Consider the following 8,161-nt stretch of genomic DNA (forward strand, 5'->3'; position numbering starts at 1 on the left):
CTGGTTTCCGTATAGGCTATGGCCACCGGTCTAATAACAATAAAAAAAAATCTCCTGGGAATCTAATTATTTTCCTTTGACCACTTGAAACCAAAGCTGAAAAGGAAAATCTTTCCGGGATTATAACTTACGGAACTCACTCACCTTTAAGACATTAATCCATTTCTTCTGTTTCAAGATTTCTCTGAACCGAAAAAATCTCGTGGTAAAATTAAATGTCTTACCTAGGCCGTCTCAGGCGAAGAGGTTTATTAAACCTCCTTGGGCTCGGGTGTAATTGAGACGGCCTTGGTCACACCCGCCACTCTGGTATGGTTTGACAATTGAGAAGCATAGAATTTTTTAAATGTATAAGAGAGCATCGCATCGCTGCTACCCTTGTTAAGGAAAATTAAACTAATGATCAAGCCTACAATTTCAGGCGTCTTATCCATTATGTGTTCCAGGGAAAATAACCACCAGTATGTTTGTTGGGTGTTACAGCTTTATGATACAATAAACTTCCAAATTCAAATTGTATAATCATCCTGTCTTACGTATGATGTTGGACCATTTTGAAGGTAGCGTCCAAGCCTTCATGCTGTAGCTTTAGTTATAATACCCAGGTTGCTGAACTTGCTGTCCCAAGAGTGTAATCACAAGGACCTTTTCTCCAGAAACCATCCCAAACCTCATTTCGGTTATAAAGGCAACTCGTGGAGGGATAATGTTATATTTGAACAAAGGAGGAATTCTTTGGTATGTTCTGCAAGTTTGGACTAGTTAGAAAAGTGTAGGCCTAAAAAGGTGGTGTGTCGGACCTTTCGAATGTGCAAACTGCAAAACACAGTAATCTGCTATCAGAAAGTAATTATTCTCCAGTACTGATAGCTTCTCACTCACGCTTCTCAAACTTGCTACGTAAACTTGTTATCAAAGAACAATGTCAAAATACCACCAATCTTTCATTTTTCTGCTTTATAAATGAAAATTGACGCAACACAGAGGGGGGGGGGGGCATTGATGTGTCTTACTACTGGATGAAGTAACAATCAAACAGCAAATAGATTGGAATGGTAAGAAAAATACGGACACTGAACTCTACTAAAATAGTGTGAGAGGCTCTTGTGTTTATGGCAATCTCAGTGGATGGTAATATGGTAGTTGGAATTTGCCAATTGGTTATTTTCTAATTACAGGTCACACCATCTGAGAAACGTGTGAATTTAGTTCAACAATGTTTGGCTAGGCTCCAGTCAGTGTGTATCAAAGTATTGTCTTTGAACATTGGTGGTTTATCAACTAATGCATTTTATCATAAAAGATATTGGGTGTAGTTTAGACCCTGAATCATAAAAAACTTTACATCCTCGTCCAGAAAAAAAAAAACATTAGGCCTATTTATGTTTTTTTTTTTATCCTTGTCATATAAGTTCGAAAGATACAAGGCAAAAATTAAGTTTATAACTAGGTTTAATCTTTTATTCGATATTATGAATTGAAGAAACTTGTGCTCCAGCTTTTTTCAATTTTATTTTAAATATACAATATAAGGATGAAATTTACATTTCCGAGAGAGAGAGAGAGAGAGAGAGAGAGAGAGAGAGAGAGAGAGAGAGAGAGAGAGACGTACATTAAACATCCAAAATTCCCATATGGTTTCCCTGGCTTTATTGTGTGCAAAAGAAGCTCAACTACATTATATGATAATTCAATAGGCTGTCCTGAGCACAATTAACATTCTTGATAACATAAAATGAGCCAAGATCACGTTTTGGACTCTTTTGAGCACAATTTAGATACACGGGGATGCATTAATAAAACTACTCACCATGAATTTCCTGTTTGCAAAATTATATGCAAGATGTACTCCGAGGAAATTGCACATCACCATAGAATCAATATGTATGTTGAATGTCAAGCAGTTTTTTAACGCGTGCTTTTTGTTCTTTGTACTTGTGTCTCTTGTTGTAATGTTTCGTTGTCAGTAGAAATAAGAATACACACAAATTAAAGTTATGATTTGACAATACGTTTTTATTTCTAATAAAAAAGAGAAAATTGATAACGTGTCAAGGTAGAACTATGGTCGGCTAATAGCTTCTGCCCCTTTTGTCAAACAAGCAGGGTGTTTCGCTTCCAAAGGTTTAGCTCCTCGCCGGCGGCACGGATTAGTGGACAAACGAAACGACCTCTTTGTCGAGAGGTAACCCTACTCGTCCCTATATGGTCATTTGGACATATACTCACTTCCTAATCTTCCACCCACGGTCCAGATACTGTACTTTCCACCGAGAGTATCGTGGATCCCCGGCGCCCTTCCGCTGAGGAAGAGAAGAGTAAAAGAGGATGGTCAGCGTTTGGTTATGATTTGCAATGTAATTTGTTACGGTAACATTACAGAAAGACAAAAATTTTCTTGGGGGAGAATCTGCACATCCTGGTGATTGAACTAAGCTCTCATGAGTACATGCTCTACAGTGAAAGTTACAAATGTATTACGATTGTGCTAATCCCAAATAACTCCCGAAATTTAGCTACCCTGGGGAAAGGAGGATTAGCGCTAAGCCTCTTATCCTGGATTTTATAAGAACGGCAGGTCATGGGGCTACATTAAAAAGGTCAGAATCCGCCAGTTCAGAAACAACAGCAGCAGTCAGGTGCCGGCCCTTCAATTTCCCTCCAGAAGTTTCAGGTGGGGGTTGTAGGATGAGAAGGGAACTGTCCACGTGACCAAAAGCGTCCACAAGCAAGGCCACAAGTTCTGTCTCAGTCAAATCACTAAATATTCTCGTCACTGAAGGAAGTTTAAAAAATGGATCCACATCTAAGACAATTTATAGGATACGATTTTAGTGTTTTGCCAAGTGACATAGAAGACCCAAGCGTGACCATTCGTAAACTGAGGTGGTTTTTGAAGAAGATACAACTGAGGACTGGCATTTTGCAAAAGATGGTATGGAGAATTGGAAACACGTGCGGTAGTCTAGATCGCCAATATAAGATAGCTGCTAATAACGGCCATCGCCGTATGTTGTACAGTCTTAGAGTGAAACGTAGTTATTATACACTTTTCCTTCATGAGCTTAAAAGATACCACGCCATTCTGTTTAATGACTACATGACGATCACTGACTGTATCCATGTGAAACTTAATGGACCTCTGAGCATCCCTGAGCCAAGAGATCTATTTAATGGAACAGAACCAATGTTCAGGGGACCTTTAGCGGCAGACGTGTTTCCCTATGGCTCAAACTACATAATTGAAGACGACGAGGAACAGTTTGAAGCACCTCAACTTCCTCAAGGCGCTATTTCTAATGAAGAAGACCAGTAGGTAGCTCAGGTGAAGGGTACTCCCTCCAGTAAGAAAAATATGGCATTTGGTCGATTGAATTATGGAGCAAGCTTGCATTTTAGGATTGTCGTAACGTTAAGTAGGGAAATTTATCTGAATAATATGTAGTAACTATTGACAGTCATTTTTCTTATACATATATTTTAACTATTGACAGTCATTTTTCTTATACTTATATTTACAGACAATCTTAAGTCCAGTTTGAGTTGATGAATAAACAGTAGGAAGACCAATTTAAGGCCAATACTGGAACCGAACACAAAATTGTTTGTATCATTGTGAACTTGTGTACAAACCACTGCATAAAATTGTAATAATGAATAGAAAGAAACTAAAAAAAAATAATAATAATAAAGTGTTTTTTTCCAGTTGATTAACAAAATTTATTCAGACGTAGCATTAAAAGATTTATTCTATACGATTTCTTAAACCATGCTATACAAAACAAAAATGTTAGATTTTGGGTTGTCGATAAATTACATACATAATACACAAAAAGTCCTAACTTAAATGGCTATGGGTGAAGTATATGTGAATGTGCCAACCAAAAGCTATCCTCAAATCTAAATGTGCATTTTTAATAATGTGTGATACAGTATTTCAAATAAAATATATGTATGAATATCTTTATTGCATTTCCTTATCACAACTGTTATCGAAAAATTGATATTTATTTCCTACATAATCAATTGAAAAAAAAATTGTGTTGAACTAATGGCATTCGACTTATAATCCAGTTTTGAAAAAGCTGTAAAATTTGAAATAGTACTATTTTGCCTTGACTCTACAAACTAAACGATAATACATCATATAAACGCCCCTGATATCTCAATATATGCAAAGGAAACTTTTATATTAAAAAGGATATTTTCCGACTAAAGTTCTTTAGTTCATGCATTACCAGTCAAGGAAATGTGTACAAAATGATGGGGTTTATATGGAAAAAATGTTAATTAATGAAGAGCAAAATTTTCAATGTCACACTTGTAAGTCACGTCACTAAATTCTGTTGTTTCGTTCTGTCTGAAGACGTAAGCTGAATGAAAATGTCTATACTGCTTTTATAAATATGATAAAAATTCCTTTAATTTTTTTTTATTATTATTTTTTCACTGACTCACATCGTTAAAATATCACATTCCAAGACTGCAGTGAATAATAAACTATTTATACATAACCCTGCAAATTTTCTTAGCTGGTCAATCCAGTCTTCTCTTCCTTCCCATACTTTTAAAATCTCTAGGAATCCATTATGTTATTCCTCTTATCTATATATTGTCTGTCATTCTCATTATATGTCATGCCTGGGTCCATTTTTTTTTCTTTCATGTAAAGCATATCCTTTAATTTTGTTTGCTCTCGTATCCATGTTGCTCTTTTTCTCTCTTGGTGTTATTCCCATTTTCATTGGTCATTGAATCCATCAACACAGTAGGTCAAAGGAACAGCATTCTATCTTTACCAACTTGAGACGGATTACCTCACAATAGCTTCAGTTATGAGTTGTTTTAAAAGAGCCCACGTGTCTCACGACGGTCAGCTAGGGCTTAAGCTTGACGCCTTCTTCTTCCCTGTATTGGGTATTCATATGATGAAGGTTACACCAGTCATATTATTCATACGTTTGACTCTGGGTCACACCACAAACTGTGTGCCCTGAATTTACGATTCATTACCCCTACATTTCTTTTAAAATAAATATTGAACAAAATAAACAAATATAAAAAAGTATATATATATCCTATCACGTGGAATATATGTAAATTCGTATTTCCATAAGCGTGTATGCACGTTTAATACTTTCTTTAAAAAATTGGTATTTTTCTACTATTGGATTTTACAAATTGCTGCCAAGTCGTTCGAACTATAATCTATATTTTATAGCGTGCGTTTTGTGGAGTTCCTATCGACTGAATGCATTACATAACAGAGTATTGTAGCATGTAAAACATTAAATAATAATGGCATGTATGCCATACTTCGTCCCTCTTATTAATTTTTTATTATTATTCCATGCTCCTGTATTTTAAAGTTTTTTTTATTCTATGATTAAAATTTATTCGATTTTCTCAATCACACTGATTACTTTGGCCACTCGTTGATATTCTAAGAGATTAATTTGATACCAGATGTCAACATTGTACTAGATGAACAAAGCATGTTTCGGTGTCAATATAAATATAAATATATACAAATTAAAGTTATGCTATGACTATACATCACTATAAATGAATCAATTATAGCATCTACTGGACTAGAAATCTATCCATTAAACTTAATCTCCATATAGTTATGGATAAGTGTTTTTAAGAGAGAATATTGAATAGGCTTATGTCACCTTTTCCAGCTATCAGTGGTTTTATATATAGGAGTACTCTCAAAAAATTCCTCCTCTTCATCCCATTCTCTTGTTTCTTTTTCTTTTCTTTTTTTTGTACCAAAAACGTATTTCTCACGCAGTTTACATTTTCCTTTTATTACATGAACTTTAGCCACGAGTTTATGTTTTTTCTTTAAAAGTTAAAAAAAAGTTATGCCCTTGATATTATAAACATTGTATTTATGTTCATTATTCTCTTCGATAAAAAACAATGATCCACTATAATAAAACTGATAAATCCACATTGATACAATACATGACGTCCAAATGATACACCTAGATCCATGTCCTGATTCTGAATAAGAAAATCAACATAAAATGCACATTGTAACTCGCTTTGTTTTAAAAATTTTCATAACGCCGATTTTGGCAAGACCTCCATAACACATCTCTTCTGCTTTTGAAGGCCCAATTTTCATCATGGATGGCTATGGGATATCCCTTTTTTTTCCCAAGTCATCTACCTTTACAGTCTATCAAATTCACGAATAAGGTTGCGGTATACCAGTACCTATGAAAAAAAAAAAAAAAAAAAGCACGCGATGCCATAATTCCGACTATGTATTTCAAAAAATAAAGACAAAATATGCCATTTGATGGTTAAAATGAATGCGATTACTTTAAATGCAAAATATCAATGATACAAACATTTGTATTTCTTGATTGTTATAGTTGTGTATCATTATTCAGTCGTAGTGAAAAGAAATGTGGCATGGAAGTTGCCATTTTTTTTTTTCCGAAATAGTTTCTAAGGTCAGCATTAAAGGAAAGGAATCCAGCAAGGAATAAGATAAAATGAAAGAAATAAGATGGCAAAAAGTTATTGCATCATAAGAGAAATGTGTTAAAAAAAAAATTGGAGAATGTGGACCTGCCAACAAAAATAACCAGGGAGTGAGCTTCAACAGTAACAATAATACTATTATTTTGAAATCTACTAACGAACAAAAAAAAAAAAAAAAAAAAAAACACCCATCTCGATAGTGGCCTTTAAAGACAGATAATCTATTCAAGGTTGTCAATTCACGAAATAGATTACAAGAATATAGTGGGGCGAGAAGGTATACTTTCACTACGAAGTCGGAAATTTGGCATCGCGTCTTTTTGTACTTGTTCTCTGTCACACTTTCTATGGTAGCTGTGGTGTGCATAATGCCAATTTTATGCTTTCGTAATCATAATAGCGTTAAGGAGTCAATTAACAAAGGGTTCAATTCTTGAAATGTGTTGCTTTATTTATTAAAGGTATTTTGAATATATCTTATTCCATCTATTATTCGTTAAAATCCTTGTTTCATTACTAAAATGTAGATGTGGCATATCTTTTGCCCGGCAATATCACATCTTCAGATCTGAGAGAAAGGGACTGTCCAGGACTCATTAAGAGGGTCCTGGGTCCAGCTGTGCTTTGTACTGCGATTTAAATTTCAAGGTCGCTCTTGATTACCTACTGTGATAACAAGAGACAACCCATATGGCGACAGCTCTTCATAAAACCAATGTTTTTGTCCAAATGTGTGTGTAAGAGTGTAAATTTACTAATAAATGGTCTTATTACTTTATAAAGTAAATGACATATCAATTTTTTGTGTACTTACGTTTTGAAGAAAGTTGATGATTTATTTATTAATAAAAAAGACATTTCCTTCAAAACATGAATGTATTAAAAGATGCTACATATAATGCAAATATCGTATACTGCAGTATATACTTTAACCATTAATACGAAAACCGATAAGAGAAAATATAAGCAAATGATATATCTATAGGAAGGAATAAATAGAATCTGTTCTCCCAACATCTTGAGCAAATCTTCCTAACCTTCGGGGAAAGATTTCCTCCAAGTTCCCAAGAAGGATTATCTCAGCAGGGAAGCATTTAAAGGATGTACCTCACCCATACATCTGTTATGTCCCTTGGGGGCAATGACCTTTGAGTCTAAGAGACATCCCACCGGAGATACTGTAGTAGTAGTACAGTAGTAGTAGTAGTAGTAGTAGTAGTAACTAAGCCACAAACCTAGTTGGAAAAGCAAAATGCTACAAGCCCAAGGGCTCCAGTAGGGAAAAATAGCCCAGTGAGGAAATGAAATAAGGAAATGAATAAACTATATGAAAAGTAATAAACAATTAACATGAAAAATTCTAAGAACAGTAACAACAATAAAACCGACATTTCATATATAAACCATAAAAAGAGACTTATGTCAGCCTGTTCAACATAAAAACATTTGCTGCAACTTTGAACTTTTGAAGTTCTACCGATTCAACCACCCGATTAGGAAGATCATTCCACAACTTGGTCACAGCTGGAATAAAACTTCTAGAATAATGTGTAGTATTGAGCCTCATGATGGAGAAGGCCTGACTATTAGAATTATTACTGCTACATTTTGAAGCGTATTATGACTTTTTTTTTTATTGTACATTTTTTTAATAACTTCT

The sequence above is a fragment of the Palaemon carinicauda genome, chromosome 22 (genome assembly GCF_036898095.1).
Source record: "Palaemon carinicauda isolate YSFRI2023 chromosome 22, ASM3689809v2, whole genome shotgun sequence".
In the NCBI taxonomy this organism is placed as follows: Eukaryota; Metazoa; Arthropoda; class Malacostraca; order Decapoda; family Palaemonidae; genus Palaemon; species Palaemon carinicauda.